Source organism: Polypterus senegalus, chromosome 14, assembly GCF_016835505.1.
Source record: "Polypterus senegalus isolate Bchr_013 chromosome 14, ASM1683550v1, whole genome shotgun sequence".
Taxonomy (NCBI): domain Eukaryota; kingdom Metazoa; phylum Chordata; class Cladistia; order Polypteriformes; family Polypteridae; genus Polypterus; species Polypterus senegalus.
The window spans coordinates 117,025,408-117,043,890 of record NC_053167.1 but is presented as its reverse complement, the minus strand read 5'-3'; positions in this window follow the sequence as shown (position 1 = coordinate 117,043,890).

Sequence of the window (18,483 nt, the reverse complement as noted above, 5' to 3'; positions counted from 1 at the left end):
GGAATTTTTCTATTAGGATTGTCAAAAAGCATCTTTAAAGCAATTGACACATTTTTCTAAAGGCTTATATTGAAGCTGGAAGCTGAGAGTGGGTGTGCTGTCACCAACCACAGAGCTCTCTGGCTTTCATGTTAGCCCAGGCCAATGATGGAGAGGGCACAATTACACTCACACTGTTACACCACATGCCTGGCCTGCCCCAGAGGAGTAGCTGCCATTTTATGACCGACCCTTTGGCAAGGAGCTCAGGGCCCTGAGTACAGGGTCAGGTTGGGTCTTTCACAGTAGACTGCACTCAGTTATGGTGAGACGTACTGTACATAACTATTCTGGTCATTTTTCTCTCTCTCATTAAAATGATGTTTGCATTCAAATACTATAACTGACTTTCATTTGATGTTTTTGTTTCATCATGCCATAAACTCTAGAGCAGTGTTACAGCCCACTTTTTGGGAATGTGTTTGTGACCCATGGGTTGGAGAGACACCTCGCCATCTCCATGAACTTAGCATGATCTTCTGAGAGATGGGAGTAGGAATTTAGCAAGATAGTCAAACCTAGTGGGTGGAGTGGGGTAACACATGATCACCAGAGCTCCAGTCTGTAGGATCCCTAGGCATTCCAGGTCCATGAGGTCACAGGCAACAAAATTTGCCTTCATGTGATCTTTGTAAGGTCATTGATCTTCCCTTTGGTCTCCCTCTCTCTGGCAGATCAGAGAAGAGGGCAAGTTCATGAAGTCGTACATCAGACATTGTAATAACATGTCCAGCCCACCAGAGTCGGTGCTGAAAATCATGATCACAATACTTGCTTGTTCGCTGTAGAATCCCAGAGTTAGTGACTCTTGTCATCCAACTTCACTCCCAGGATAGAGCGAAGCTTGCTCCATTGATTCTCCAATACCCTGAGGTGCCACTTGTAGGGAGTTCAGGTTTTAAAAGCATAAAGAAGCATGTTGATGACCAGCTTTATCTTCTTCAGTAATGCATGGTTTATGAAGACTCAATCATACAGCTTTCTCATCCAGGCTTTAATTACATATTAATTATGAAGTACCATGCCCACTGTTGGATTTTGTAAAGAATAGTCTTCAATCATCATTTCAAATACCTTTTAAAGTGTATGTTGTTTATTACACCTAGACAGTGGAGCCAGGCCATATGAACAGCTCAGTTCACTATCACAAGACTGAAGGGATTAACAGATGTGCTTCCTTTATTCCGACTATTCAACTATTTATTACAAAAAATAGAAAGCATTTTAGTCACACCAATCAGCGCACAGATAAATGGTACATTCTACTAACAATGCCATTAAGTACCACTTATAGGTCCCAAAATATTAAATCATTAAAAGTCTTAGATAAATATCTGGTTTATAGATGTAGAGAACAAAATGAATAATTCATCTCAAATTTGAATGGACTGGTACAAAATGGTACAAAATACATATTTACGTGTATATTTCTTTCCTTTTCAAATTTCTCTGTCATGTATTTTTTCCTAATGTTAACATGCTTTCTAATATCTTGCATATATCTTTGGTTTTAATTAGGTTCTTATTAGATTTCTAATAATGGAATTATTATTTACTCAGTCTTTATATAGCGCTGTAAACAGCATGCACCGTTGCAAGATTCTTCATTAATCCAGCTGGCAAAAGTTTTTCCACTTCAAATCTTATAACTGTCCCTGAAAGGCTCAAATGTTACAGTGTGCTGTAATTGTTCATGGTTGACACTTTTTCCTGTTCTAGTTATTACTAACTGTGTTTCCAAGAGTTTATTCTTTTTATTTTTGGCCATCACAGTGTAATTCATTTACCCTAAGAACTTCTAACAGGCTACATCTGACACTAAGCACTGCGTCTTGAGTTTTGACACATGCCAGATGTCAACACCTTGGCCTGCTCTTCTGAACTCAATCAATGTCCTTTTTGGGATGATCCTCAAGACCAAATAATCACCTACAAAGCTATGAAATCAAGCTGCCTTTACCCATATAATCCTTTTACCAAGCTGAGATCTTTAAACGCCTGCCTTCTCACATTTCTAAAGCCTTGCTGTATTCTTCACGGCAAACGCATCATGATGGACAGTCTTTAGAAATCAAACATGTCATTAAAAACCAAATTCTTTCCAATCTGTTAGCATTTTTTGTTTACTTGACAATATCATCTGTGCATGTTTGGAATATTTTTTTTATATTTAGTTCGTTCTGAAACCCACATAATCCAGTTCAGATTCACTTTCCACTATGCTCCCCTACCCACCTCCGTTACATGGAGGAAAAATAGCTTTTTTTAAATAAATTTAGGAACCTTTATAAAAACATGTTTTTACATTGTCATTATGGGTTATCAAGTATAGATTGATGGGTAATTGTTTCCATTTAAAATGAAACTTACAACACAATAAAGTGTACAGAAAGTGAAGGGTTCTGAATTCTTCCTGAATCCATTGTATAGCACCCTGATATGTGCAGTACGAGTCAAGGGAGTTTAGGGTTAATTTATACAGGGCACTAGTGAGGCCTCACCTGGAGTACTGCGTTCAGTTTTGACTACAGAAAAGACAAAGCCGAGCTAGAAAAAGTCTAGAGAAGAGAGACAAGGCTGATTCTGGGACTGTGGGGTATGCATTATAAGGAATGATTAAAGGAGTTGAACCATTTTAGTTTAAGTAAACAGAGATTAAGAGACGACGTGATTGAAGTTTTATGAATGGAGTTTGTACAGTGGATTGAGGCTGTAACTTTAAAATGAGTTCAACAAAAACAAAGGATGTAGCTGGAAATGTATAAAAGGTACATTTCGTACAAAAGTTAAGAAGTTCACAAAGATAACTGTAGACTTGTGGAATAAGTTAACAAGTAGTATGTAGAAAGTGGGGCACTGGGGGCATTCAAAATTCATTGGGCTGAATGGTGTGTTCTTGCCAAAATGTTTCTAATGTTTTAATATCTAGCATACAAATAACCCAAGCTATATAATAAAATATTAGATAGAGACAGATAAGGGATACTCTTATGATAAAGGTGTATACTGTTTACATATGTGTTTTTGGTTCCTCTGAGCAATCTGCATAGTTAGTTTGGCTTTGGTTTGATTGTTCAATTTGGCTGTGGTGGATCAGTGGTAGGGATGATGACTTGATACCTAAGGGGTACAAACTGCAATTCCTGATTATGACCTTTTTCTTATTTTAAATATTCAATATGGTCAATTTCAGCAACAACAAATCAAATACCTTACTGAGGAACATTGGGTCAGACACACAGACACACACACATTAGAGGTCACTTTAGCAATGCCAAGTAAACTTACCTGCATTTCTTTTGGACTATGGGGGAAAACCAAAGCACTCTGAGAAACCAATGTAGGCATGAGTAGAACATGCAAACTCTGTGCAGGGAGCACACAACAACAACAACAACAACATTTATTTATATAGCACATTTTCATACAATTGATGTAGCTCAAAGTGCTTTAAAAGATGAGGAAAGAAAAATATAAAAATAAGGTTAGGCAATACCAAGAATAACAAAGAATAAAGTAAGGTCTGATGGCCGGGAGGATAGAAAAAACAAACAAAAATAAAACTCCAGAGGGTTGTAGAGCCATTGCTTTACTCAGAAGTACTTACTGCTAGAATGTAGAGCTATCTTTGTGCCATCGTGCTGTCACCAGCTGAATGAATCATTAAGAAATGGAAAGATTATAGCACAGCAATAGTAGGCCGTCCACAAAAACTGCGTGATCATGCAAGAGGAAGATGAGTGAGGAAGGGCACCAAGTGACCTTTGAGAACTCTGAAGAAGTTACAAGCTACCATGAATGAGATTGGTGAGACTAGGTAGACAACAGCTTCATCAGTCACAGCTTTATGGCAGAGTGGCAAAGAGAACAAAAAACACACATGACATCTTGGCTCGGGTTTGCCAAAAAGGCACACAGAAGACTCTGAAGTCAACTGTAAGAAGTTTATATGGTCTGACGAGGCCAAAATTGTTCACACAAAGCGTTTTGCACACATCTCCCCTGTTCTCTTCCACCTTCACTGGTTACCGGTTCCATCAAGGATTAAATTCAAGATTCTGCTGCTCACCTTCAAAGCCCCCCTCTACTTTGCTCAGCTCCTAGCTCCTTACACTCCTTGTCACTCTCTCAGGTCCTCGAGTAGTAATCTTCTCACTGTTCCACGCACCGGACTCTCCACCTTGGGAGGCAGGTCCTTCAGTGTTATGGCCTCTCAACTCTGGAACTCTCTTCCTCAATCTCTCCAAGATTGCTCCTCTTTTTCTACTTTCAAATCTCAACTAAAAACTTTTCTCTTCTACAAACTTTTGTCTTTTGTATAATTTTTTTTTTTGTTGGAGGTTGTGAAAGGCGCTATATAAATGCAACCTATTATTATTATTTTCTATCAGAATTGGTGCTATGTTTGACATAAGTGCGACAGAGCACATTATCAACAACACACCATCCCCACAATGAAGCATGGTGGAGCCAGCATCAGACTCATGACAGGCTTCTCTGCAGCAGGCCCTGGAAGGCTTGTGATGATAGAGGGGAAAATGATGGCAGCAAAATACAAAGAAATCCTGAAGGAAACCCTGATGAAGTCTGCAGGGAACCTGCAAGCAGAAAACCAAAGCTACATAGGAATTGCTTCAAAATAACAAAGTTAATGTATTGCAGTTTTTGTGTGTGATGGATGACCGGGATCTCACCCGGTCAGGACGCCCTTTTGAGGAGAAGGCCAGGGGAATAGACATATCACTAACAGTACCTCCCTCAGGACATGAGATGGTAGCCCTCCTGGTATACATCATGGCCACATGACTGGAGCTTAGAAGGCCACCACCAGGGGTAGCCTGGACAGCTCAGGAGCCTTGGCATGCAGCACTTCCTCCACACTCGGACGTGCTGCTGGATGTTATTCAGGAGCCACCTGGAGCACTTCTGAGTGCAGTAGGAAGGAGGCCGCCTCACTCCATTCGGGGAGCCGGAGTGGGGTGGAAGAAGACAGAGCTTGCGAGTGAGGAGTGGAGGTGGCTGAAGAAAAGAGACAGAACAGTGAAGAGACAAGGATTGAGCTTTATTGGTTGTGTTCATTATGTAGTGCAGAACGGTAAGAAAAAGTGTGTATTTGTGGGACATTTCTGAGTCCGTGTCTGTCTGTGTCCAGGTCAAGTTCGCACATGTTAGAGTTCAGATTTCAATCCAGTTGAGATTTTTGTGGCTGCACTTCAACTCACTCACGATGAACATGCAACCTGACACAGTTTGAGCAGTATTTCAAAAAAGAATGGGAAACACTGATAGAGAGAGATCTGTGCACAGAGACTCAATGCTGTCATGGCTGCCAAAGGTGCAGTGAATGAATACTGGCCTGAAGGAGGTAAATACTTACACAATCAGTTATTTTGTGTTTTAAATTTAGACCAGTCCGTGGAGATCTGTTTTCAGGTTAGCATTGACTTTCTCTGTTGATCAAAGTGAATAAACCAAATTAAAGCTACTGTGATTTAATGTTGTTTAGAAGGGTGTGGACACTTTTATATGCACTGTATTAGATAGATAGATAGTGTAAAAGATTCAACAAGAAACAACATAAAGGTTTGGGATTTCCGGCCCCGTATATTGCAGACAAATCCACAATTCAATAAATCAAAAATCTGGTCAAAATTTGAACATAAACAGTTCATATGCGCGACGCCAAAAATGGCGTCGGCGGCCATTTTATAAAGGAGGAGCCGGAAGTGGTGGAGTGTTGGGAAGGAACCGTGAGAGAGGATGGGACTGATGACGTCGAAAAATGGAGGAGGAAGGGCGGAAGTAACGTGCTGCTGGAATGAGGCTTATGGTGGCGGAGCGTCTTTTTTCCTGAAAGAAAGCAAAACAGAAAGGTTAGTACCCCGCCACTCCTTGTCGGCGAACGTCTTCCGAAGCGTGTTAAGGTCCGTCTGCGGTCTCCTATTCACGCGTGCGTGACGATAGATAGATAGATAGATAGATAGATAGATAGATAGATAGATAGATAGATAGATAGATAGATAGATAGATACTTCCCAAGGGGAAATACACATAATCCAGCAGCAGCATACTGATACAAAAAACAATATTAAATTAAAGAGTAATAAAAATGCAGGTAAAAACAGACAACTTTGAATAATGTTAACGTTTACCCCACGGGGTGGAATTGAAGAGTTGCATAGTATGCGGGAGGAATGATCTTCTCAGTCTGTCAGTGGAGCAGGACTGTGACAGCAGTCTGTCGCTGAAGCTGCTCCTCTGTCTGGAGATGATCCTGTTCAGTGGATTCTCCATGATTGACAGGAGCCTGCTCAGTGCCCGATGTCAAACTGTCCAGCTCCATACCTACATCAGAGCCTGCCTTCCTCACCAGTTTCTCCAGGCGTGAGGTGTCCTTCTTCTTTATGCTGCCTCCCCAGCACACCACCGCATAGAAGAGGGCACTTGCCACAACAGTCTGATAGAACATCTGCAGCATCTTATTACAGATGTTGAAGGACTCTCGCCTTCTAAGGAAGTACAGTAATCCCTCGCTATATCGCGCTTCGACTTTCGCGGTTTCACTCTATCGCGGAATTTAAATGTAAGCACATCTAAATATATATCACAGATTTTTCGCTGGTTCGCGGATTTCTGCAGACAATGGGTCTTTTAATTTATGCTACGCGCTTCCTCAGTTTGTTTGCCCTGTTGATTTCATACAAGGGACGCTATTGGCGGATGGCTTAGAAGCTACCCAATCAGAGCATGTATTACATATTAACTAAAACTCCTCAATGCTATAAGATATGCATCCCGCGCGGAGCTTGATTGTTTGCTTGTCTCTGCCTCTCTCTCACCCTCTCTGACATTCTGTGCGCCTGACGGAGGGGCTGTTTGCTTGAAAGATACTGACGCTCCTCTAAAAAAATGCCGCTTTATTGCGGTGCTCGGCATATTTAAAAGCACAAAAGCACACATATTGATTTTTTGATTGTTGCTTTAATCTCGCTCTCTCTCTGACGTTCTCTGCGCCTGACGGAGGAGATGTGAGCAGAGGGGCTGTTTGCACAGAGGCTGTTTGCTTAGAAGATACTGACGCTCCTCTAAAAAATGCCGGCAAACTTAAAAGCACACGTATTGATTTTTTGATTGTTTGCTTTTCTTTGCGAGCGCTCTCTCTCTCTATCCCTCTGAAATCCTCTGCTCCTGAAGAGAAGAAGATCTATTTGCATTCTTTTAATTGTGAGAAAGAACTGTCATCTCTGTCTTGTCATGGAGGACAGTTTAAACTTTTGACTAAAGGGTGTTATTTCATGTCTAGAGAGCTCTAATAATGTTAACAATGTGGGAGAGTTTATAAGGGCTTAAAATATATAAAAATAACTACACAAACATATGGTTTCTACTTCGCGGATTTTCGTCTATCGCGGGGGGTTCTGGAACGCAACCCCCGCGATCGAGGAGGGATTACTGTATTCTTGTACAGAGCATCAGTATTGGCAGTCAAGTCCAATTTATCATCCAGCTGCACTCCCAGGTATTTATAGGTCTGTACCCTCTGCACACAGTCACCTCTGATGATCACAGTGTCCATGAGGGGCCTGGGCCTCCTAAAATCCACCACCAGCTCCTTGGTCTTGCTGGTGTTCAGGTGTAAGTGGTTTGAGTCGCACCATTTCACAAAGTCCTTGATTAGCTTCCTATACTCCTACTCCTGCCCACTCCTGATGCAGCCCACAATAGCAGTGTCATCAGCGAACTTTTGCAAGTGGCAGGACTCCGAGTTGTATTGGAAGTCTGATGTATGTTGGCTGAACAGGACCGGAGAAAGTACAGTCCCCTGCGGCACTCCTGTGTTGCTGACCACAATGTCAGACCTGCAGTTCCCGAGACGCACATACTGAGGTCTGTCTGTAAGATAGTCCACGATCCATGCCACCAGGTGTGAGTCTACTCCCATCTCTGTCTTCTTGTCCCTGAGGAGCAGAGGTTGGATGGTGTTTAAGGTGTGCATTGCACTTTGGTTTGGAAAGTAAGAGTTATTTTGTAAAGCACATTGAGAGAGGACGTACAGCTATAAAAATGCATGACACATCTTCGTACTGGTTCAAATATTATGATCTTTTTAATCTGAAAATGAGTGCTATTTACACCTTAAACATAATGGTCCTTTAATGGCATTTTTATGGTTCTTTTCTTGGTTGTGCAGTTCCCTGTACAGCCATTGCTTTACAAAGCACAATTTCATTCTGGGGTGGATTCTTGGAATTTGAAGTAGATTTGTTTTAAAAACCATGTATGTAGAAAAAGAAATTAATGTGTGGTAAGCTACCCTAGCAAGATATTGACAAATGTATGCTGTGTCATCATATACAGCAAGAATCCTTTTAAACTCAAGAACCCATTGGTATTTCATAAATCTGTTAAAAGTTTTTTCATGGTTATTCACTGTACAGCCTATTACAGGTTTAAATAAATAAATGGTTCTTTTCAGAATCTTCATTTGGATGAGTCTTTTGGGAATCAAAAATGGTTCCCCTGTGCCCTTGCTCAAAAGAACCAATCAAGGAAATCTTTATTTTTAAGAGTGTAGCCTGAACTGGATTGAGCAGGTTTACGAATGATACTTTTATATGCTTTATCCTTCCAGTTGGCCAATTAAAATATAACATTTAAGAGCAATGCACTTCCCCAAACCATTAAAGGATAAGTGGTGTATGCTGGTTAATAATAATCATACATTTTATTTATATAGCGCCTTTCCCATGCTGAAGGCGCTTATTCTCATAGTCCCCTTGACCAGTGCTTCTTACCATTCTGAATATTTAATCAAAATGCTTTTTTAAACAGAGCACCTGAAGAGAAGATTTCTTCTCCATATTGGTATACTTTGCTATGTGTGGGCTTAGCTATGATTTCTGTTAACATGACAAGACTTTCATTAACAAGTGATAATTATGTGTTTACTGCTAATTTTGGCACCTTGTGAGAACAACAAAGAAATTATAGTATAATATTTTATTAATTGTTGTTTCTGATTGTCATAGATTACTAAACTTTTTCTCATCTTAAGACACTGTTTCAACTGCTAAATCAAATCAAAACCTGGCGTTGCAGGACAGGGATTTCAAAAAGGGCATGAAGGACAAAATATAAGACCCTATTAAATAAAAGTAATAATGAAAAGGGATACACACACAGGATAGTAGAGAGTACAAAATAAAGAGGAAAAACAAGACAATGCTGCTCCTCTGGGCCCACTTTAATGGCCCTTGAACTGTTGTAATCTGCACTCCCCACCACCTATTTCTCTTTCTCTCTGTCCTTATGCCTGCTGAGCATTTATCGCACTCTATTTCCTGCTTCTAAATTGGGTAAGGCATGTTATGAGGTGCCTTAAAACACCATTATGGGTGCCCAAAATCACCTCCATGGTCAAGGGTGGTCTTCTGTAGATCCTACCAGTATATCTCTCACTTCCATGCTCAATCTCTGCCCCTTTCCTTCAGGGTTATTCAGCATACATAATTGAGATAAATCTGCCAAATCCATTTACCCAGGGCTCCCTGCAGCAGCAGGTTGAGGCTTTCTCTCTGCTCTTCTGGGGGACTCCTAGGGGTTGTAGCCCTTTTTGGGTCTTTCTGATGGTGATCTCGCCATGGCAACTGTTCTGGTCATTGGGATTAATAATAGTGCTGATGAAATCCTGGGAAGGAACTGTTTGCCAATTTTAAAAACAATCAGACACTGTTTTTTAGAGTATAACCATGTGGAGCCTATCACAAAATAATGAGTAGCCTTGTCCTAAATGAAGATTAAAATTTGAGAGATTATTGGGAGGAGCATCATGATTTGATGAGTGAGAACCACCAACCAGACCAGACTCGGGCTATGTGTATCCAAAAGACCAAGATAAATATATGAGATTGACATATATTTAAGTTTCAGTGTTGAATAAGAAGCCCAGCTGATAGATTAAATTAAACCTCAAAAATCTCTGGTGACAGTAAAGTCACTAGAAAGCTTTGTGAAAGGTGGGCATTAACACAGCACAAAAGAGGTATACATACATAGTGTGACAGACAGTCATGATGGAAAGACTGGGGGAGAGAGCTTGCACAGGGTATTATCAAGCACAGCCCAGCCCCCCTGGCTTGCTATAGAACCACAAACTTGAAGCTTGGCAACTCAGCCCTCTTGGGGTCTGTGGTCTCCGTCAGGGGTTACATGGAGAACCACTGAGCTTTGTGTTGCAGGACTTCCGCCAAACCCGGAAGGAGATTAAAGGATACCTGGGTAACTTCCAAGTGCTCTATAAAAGGAGCTGCCTCACTCCATTTGGGGTACCAAGGTCAGGAGGAGAAGGATGAAGCTTGTCAGAGGAGAAGTGGAGGCAGAAGAAGACAGAGAGAGAGAAAAAAGACAAAGTGCTGCTTAAAAGAGGTAATTGTGGACTATAGGAGGTCCAGAAGAACAGAACATTCTTCTTTATTCATACATGAGGAGACTGTAATGTGTGTGGACAAAATCAAGTTCTTGAGTATCCACATTACATTGGATCTGACCTGGTCTTTGAACACATCTCACCTAGTAAAGAAGGCCCAACAATGACTCTTCTTCCTCAGGAAGATGAGACATGCTGGATTCTCCTCTTGGCTGCTCACAAACTTCTACAGATCTGCTATAGAAAGCATTCTCTGTCACAGTATGACAGTGTGGTATGGCAACTGCACAGGACAGGACAGGAAGGATTTGGCACGGGTGGTGAGAACAGCACAGGGGATCATGGGAAGTTCCTCTCCTAGACCTGGACTCTGTATATGCTGGAAGGGTGCAGAGGATGGCCAAATGTATAGCTGCGGATCTCGCCCATCCAGGAAATGAACTGTTTGTACCACTGCCTTTGGGAAAGCAGTACAGAAACATAAAAACACGCACCAGCAGACTGAAAGACAGCTTTTTCCCCAGAGCTGTGAAGCTCATCTGCCCCTGCTGATACACACACATACATCTACATCTAACCCTAACCTGCCCCCCTGTAGACATGCACACACACTTTCCCTCGTAATTCTTCCCTGCAAACCCACGCACACAGATCACTGGTCTCTGCAGGCGTACTACCTCAGGAAAGGTCTGGACTTGATGATGTTTTATTGCTGCTGTCTTTTATACTTATTATTTTTATTTTATTGTTTATAGCGTATTGTGTATTGTAAGTATTCTGTCTTGAAGCCGAGTCCTACCAACAAAAAAATTTTGTTATGTGTATGCATAATGACAATAAATAATTCTACATACTACAATATGGTGCTTGGTGCTTTGTTGTACTGTGCTTTGGTGCTAGAATGAAGACGAAAAAGTTTCCCACACCTCAATAAAGCCTTGTGGGTTGCTGGACTTGTGCCTGTGTCTGTTGAGCTGGGTGTTTGGGGACCTGGAGAACCCCCTGGTAGCCACAATGCATGCAGTCAAGTCCCGATTTATAGCCTTATTTGGGACCATCCATTTGGCCATATGTCGGTCATTGCAATTGAGGCTCTGTGGGCCTGGTGTACAATATATCACTGATATGCATACTTCAACTACTTATATGTAGTAGCACAAACCGATCTTCAAGTCATGGTGGATGCACGCCATGGAAGGCATAGCGGTCCAAATGTGAAGAATTAGCCAGACAGAGCAGTGCTGATCACAAAAACCTTAAAGGGCACTCCAGAATTTCAAAAGCATATGAGAAATAATAGTAGGAAAAGATTAATCACTACTTACAAGGCATTTCTATGTTCTTGATGGAAGAAAATAGTGGGAACCATCTGCACAGATCAGAAACAAATAAGATGTGCCAGCTGTATGAAGCATGAAAATGCTGTGTAGCATGGCCAGTGTTTTCCCTGAAAACTGGAACTCTGTGAGTGCAATGATACTTTTTTTAATTTGTTGCTAGTTTCTGGTCATTTACTGGTTGCAGCTTCAGTATAGGAAGGAAGACAGCCGATAGAGACTGCTACCTCTGCACACTCCACACAGGGAGCACCCAGATTCCCAACCATTCATCCACCCAGCTTTGAAACCCGTTTATCCAGAGAGGGGTGTGGGGAGGCTGGAGCCTATTCTAGCAAGCAGCAGGCACAAATCAGGAACAATCCTTGAATAAAGGACAAATGTGATATTTTACCCATCAGTCAGCACTCAATTTCCTGTAATGATAAAGTAAAAACATTTTTCAAATTGTCTACACCTAGTCTGGAAAGTTTATGAATGGCCACACATTTATCACAGATAAAGAATGATCTGGTGATCCATCCATGTTGACTACTGGTGACAATACAGTATTGAGGAGGCCATGACAAATAGGTGTTTGACTCTTGAACTAAGTGCGGTAATGACAAAGAAGAGTATATTGAAAAACTGCTCAATTAAACTATGGATTTTTTGTTACTTTTTTACAAATATATTGCAGGTGCTTTTTTGCATAAAATGGTCTTTATCAAGGCGTTGTGGCCCCTTGCAGCTATGATTATGGTCTATTTAACATACATTTGTTTAAACAGTAACACAGCACCTTCACCTGTGGTTCAGCTGAATAAATGTAAAATCAAGAGAAACTTGCTTTCAAGTAAAGTATCAGCAAAAGAATTGTTAACAGATATGTCACACTTCTCAGAAAAATAAAACTCCATTTTCAAAGTATTAGTAGTCATATTTTCAAATAAATTTTGCTTCTTTTGCGTTAGATATCTGCTGAGTGTTTTTAGCTGAGTTTTTAATCCAGTGTGAGCACCCTCTCTGGAAGATGAACTATACAGCATTATCGCACCAAACCGACGTTCAATATTTTTCTGCTATATTGTAAAATTTAATTTGTGAGTAGACTGTAGATTATGAAACAAAGGTCACTTTTATCATTCTGCAGCAGGTATGTGTTTCAAAGAAAATGTCTTACAGCTAAATCATGGCTTAAAAAACTCGGGGGATTTAAGAACACTTCCTAAAATATTAGAAGACGATTTAGGTCAAAGAGATTGAAAGCAGAATGAAGGATGCATTTAAAATAAATATTTCTGGTTCTCCTAGAAGATAAAGAATCATTAGAGTGACAGAGAATTATGAAGCAAAGATTAAGCGCAAAGCCAGACGGTGGCGGTCATTAAAAAAATTCCCATTTACTATAATTATGTAAGCGTTTGCAGAAATTCTAGTTGTTGGGTACAAATGCAAATGGGATATTAAAAACTGACACATTTTCTGATTGCTCATCAGTTGAAGAAACTCTAAATTTACAGTGACTTACAATGATGTAATTTTCCTAATTACTTTATAAATTGTTGTCTGTAATTTTAAAGATCAACGGCTTTTTACAGAAGCAGAAACATAATACAAAGATGTAATAATGCTGCAGTACTGTACAGTTTGTTTTTAAGGTGTGTAATTAATTTATTACATGTATGTTTTTAAAACTAAAGCTTGAGCATTTTCTAGTAAAAAATGTATTCATAACAAAAATTGAATTAGCCTATTGTTGTCCAGGCTGTGTCTCAGTGTGGTGTGGCCACTTTACGGTAAAACTAAAATAAGCAAGTAAAAGATCTTCCACAAACATTTTAATTGAGCAACAAATTTATCCTTGAGCTAATAGATCCTGGAATCTGGATGTAATTAATTTTAATATTTACTCCAGTGTTTCTCAACCTGTGGGGCGGGCCCCCCTAGGGGGGCACAAAGTAACAAAAAGAGGGGCGCAAAGATGTGAAAAAAAGAAATCAAGAATCAAAAATATGAAAAAACATCTGTTGAAACCAAAACAAATTAACTTAAACTACATTCTGATACTAGAACAATAAATATAGAGTTAGATAAATGTCGATAAAAGTTAAGTAGGTATAATAAAATATGCATCTACATTTCAAAAAAAATGTTTTGCACGATTAAAACTGTTATGAAAATCCGGGTCACAAATACTTAATGGTTGAGAAATGCTGGTCTACTCCAAAGTTGAGTCCCAATCGTTAATGGCATTTTGCTTTGACGTTTGGCTATCAGATCCATAGTTCATTGACTATTTCATTGTCTTTTCTCTTATTGTTTGGTTTTGTGATATCTCCTCTTATTACTGGATATTCAAAAGTAATTTAGGTGTGACGTGATGGCAGTTTTATTTATGAAATAACTCTAAATACTCCATCCACTAGGGGAAGTATTGTAGTCATCCAAAAATTCAACCTCAAGATTTTGATGAACCTCAATGTTTTAAACCTCCCTGTTGAGTCCGAAAATACCATTTTTGGAATCATACCTGTGTGTGTGTATGTTTATGTAAACACATAACTTGAGTACGCTTTCACTTAGGTCAACCAAATTTTGCATACAAGTACTAGGTACAAAACGTAGATTTCTGTCAACTTTTGAGCTATTTCCGTTAACCAGAACTGGTACTTTTTTATTCATGTAGGAGCAGAGTCCAAATTATTCAACTTTACTTTTAGAATAATTGTTCAATATATTGTTAAGGTGATGCAATTAAAGAGGAAGTTTGAGATACATGAGAAGGAGTAAAGACATATGAGGCCTGCTGAGAGAGTCAGCAAGTAAAAACCGGACAGGAGGTGAGAAAGGTGCTTCCAAAATGATGACAAGAGTCTGTGAAGCAGGCTTTACGGTTAAGAGAAGTTCACACATGTAAGTACAGATGCAAAGGCACTGATGGTACATGTAGGGCAAGAGATAGCAAACATTTTTTAATTATACTATTAGCTGTCTTCAGCAGGTAGTCTGGCTTATATAAATAATACACCACTATCCCCTCCAAATACATGTAAGAACTTCTGGATTGAATAATAAGAGAGTTGCAGCATCTTCTAATGGTCCTGTAGATATGAGCACATCACCTGGCCATGATTTGGTCTGATCTGTTCAGCTGTTTTAGAGGTTTACATTTGAAGGAATTAACATTAGGATAGAGCAGATCCAGCTTGTTGTGTCCACAAAAGGATCAAGGTCATAGAAGTTTGTTCCTTCCAGTGTTCTCTTGGTTGAAGTAACTAGGGTCAGATGATTCATGAACAGAGTTTTGGTAATAGCGGGAATCATTTCTTTTGCTATGTTAATAAACAGTAAAACAGAATGATGCAACTTATGTCCCTAGGTGGTAATGTTACAGAATTCAGTCAGTATTTAATCGTCTGTATTACAAATGCTAGTTTTAATTTTAATGTGCTTACTTTTCACCATTAGTTACTCACATACATTTCCAGTACCTTTCCTGCCTTTCCCACTATTAAATTAAATCTGCCCAGGATTAAAATAGCATCTGAAATAAAAAGTTTAAGCCATTTCTCCACAGTATTCAAAATGTCACAGTGCCTGAACTCAGTGTAACTTGCCACAAGATGTAAAAGTTCATCTGACTTATTTAAAAAAGATCAAACATTCCTCACTAAATGGAGGCAGGCTAGCTCTTTTACCTTTTTACCTTTCTTTCATCCTCGCTCTGGATCATTGCCCCTTATATTCTCAGATGAGCTGCTCCTCCAATAAGGTGTAACAGAACTCCTTGGGTGGCAGTGATTGCAATGATATCAGCTGAGTATGGAAATATGTAATATATTCCACTTTACATTCCATCAGAATCTCCTACATTCTCAGATATTGTAGACATAAGGTAACATTCAGATCCTCTGTGCTCATCTTGTGATATCGCTCCAGTTTGCAGCTTGTCCAAAAGGCATTTGAGTAGAGCTAACACTCAGCTCTGCAATTGCAGTGGCATTTTTTCAATTTAAAATTCTATTCAAAAATGTATGGATGCAAAATTATAACACCAATAATAATATTAATGACCGAAACCTACAAAACATTGGCCCGACATAGTAGTGGGATAAGCTGGCCAAGAAGAAGAAGAATTGTAAAAAAAATATTATAACATGCTCTGTGAAGTATCCATCCGGGGTATGATGTTAATCTGCATCCAGCCCTGCATGTAGGCCCTCCAACCTGTAGGGAAAAACCTGGGGGTTGATGGCAGAATTGGCACTCCGGCCACCATAAAAAATCTAACACTGGTTCCATTCCATCTGAACTTGTGTGTTGCTGAGGTGTCACCTGTTGCAGGGCTACACTTGGGTCCTAATCTGGGATCCTAAGTTGGTTCATCATGTGGTGGGTGGGCCAATGCGCTGTATGAGTCATGCTCCTAACCTCTCTCTCTCTCTCTCTCTCTCTGAAGTATAAGCTTCCAATAGGAAGATTACAGAACAGGTGCAAAACTTAAGTGGAGTCGTTGGAGTGCAGTGATTGGATAACTGGGTCTGCTCTCCACTCCCACTTTTTCATTTCTGTTGACTTCACTTTCAAACCTTTGGTTCTTTCTAAACATCCTTCTTCTACTTTATTGCTTATTTCCCTGCATTTCCCATTTTTGTTACCTCTAAATCTGCTTGTGTTTTCAAACAATGTTCTTCTCTTTCTTTTTCATGCTGTCACTTTATTTTCTGGGCCCTTCTTTTGCATTACAGGAACTGGAGGGAACAGAGTCTAACCCAGCAACACTGGCCTTGGATTTTGATACATTTCATTGACATTGGCAAATATTCATTTATTTCATAAAATGTTTGCTATTTTAGTATGCACTATGACTAATTAGGATTGCACAACAAATGTTAAATGATAAAAATCAAATAAGGCACATTACATAACATTCTGTAGGTGTGGAGGTGTGGAAAATAAAAGAAATGTTGCAGAGCTTTTTTATTCAATTTGATTTCAGCATTGCAGCTACCCAATTTGAGGTTGTGAAGGTCATCATTTAAATTTTAGTTGAATTGTCTAAGACTACCCATTTATTATCGAAAAAATGCATCAGCACATCAACCTGGTAATGGTATGAGGACCAGTGCGCTACAGAACAACTGAAGATGAATGTAAAGTGCCATCAGTTTAATAATGAAACCTGAAAGGTGAAGGGATTTGGCATTTTCACAAAGTGATTGACAGCGAGCTAGTGGAAGAGGTTAGTTTTATAGTTGGAATTACAGATTGATGAATCACATTTGGTACTTTGACAGATACGCAGCTGTCTCACATGGGGATGTGATCAGAAATTGTTTTGTTCTTGCCGTTCAGCAGGTGTTACAGTCTTCTGTTGAATAAGGGAATGGTGGCAGTGGGCACTTCGTTTTTATTACTTATTGGAGGTTAGACCAGGTCTAAGCAACTAACAATAAATTGATAGGCAGAACTCTCTCATGATAAATTTTACTGCAGAGACAGATGTGCATTTTAGGCTCCCGAAACCACAAAAGGCATTCCACAACTCACTCAACATACAATCCACACTCTCTTTTTCAGGTCGATGTAATCCATACTCCATTCAATGCCGATCTTAGTACAGCAACAGACTTAAGCTATTTGTTAAATACCCACATCAGGGCAATTCCAAATTGGCCCCGTGAAATTGAGTGTGTGAATGAATGAACCCTGTTTGGACTGATACTGTGTCTAAGGTTGGCACTACCTGCCTGGCACTCAATGTTTTTGACATAATCTCCAGGCTCCTGCAACTTGGAATTGAAGTAGGTTTAAAAAATGCTTTGTTATTTTAATACACATGTCCTCTTTTTCACCTATACACACTGGAAAAATAAATAAATTGACAGAATTAGGGTTCCACGGTAGGCCCCCTTTAATTTTTCATAAATAAATCAGAAAAAAGATACAGCACAGTTGCTAAATATGTTTTTTCAGCCCAGTTGATTAGCTGCCGACTAGTGGTTCAACCTTATTGGTAATTGGATCTCAAGTGAACACTGACCTCCATTGAGCAAGTTCTTTAAATAGGGCAGCAGGAAGAAGATGTGGGTCTACTGAGGATTCTCCAGTTGTGATGTCAGAGCACTTTTTGTGGATGTTCCTCTACTCTAAGATAAGAAACAAAAGGGGGGTTAATACTGGTGTCACTTTAATAATCTTCTTCCTTAATTTCCCTCAACAGTGACCCAAGAGATGCTCCTTATGCTGACAGGTGTTACAACACACTGACATAATCTCCAACCGGAGCATTTTCTCACACCTTTATAGGTTTGTAAATTAGGTGCTGCTGTCTTATCTATCATACCATAGTCCCCAGGACTTTTATCATCATTCATTATACCTTGTCGTACACCTGTAGTGTTATGACTTAGTTGGCAGAAAAAAAAAATCCTAGTTTCCTGAATTCAAGCAGCGATAGCAAGACCCAAACAAAGTAAACAGTTCATGATGCAAGAAAGTGTAACAAGCCCTGTTTCTATCCTGAAAAATGGAGATAAGAATCAAACTTTTATGAACACAGTGGTCCAAAATAAAAAAGGGTATTAAGGCTTCAAAACACACAGACCAGACCAGGAACTAACTGAGTCTACAGTGATCCCTTGCTATATCGCGCTTTCGCTTTCGCGGCTTCACTCCATCACGGATTTTAAATGTAAG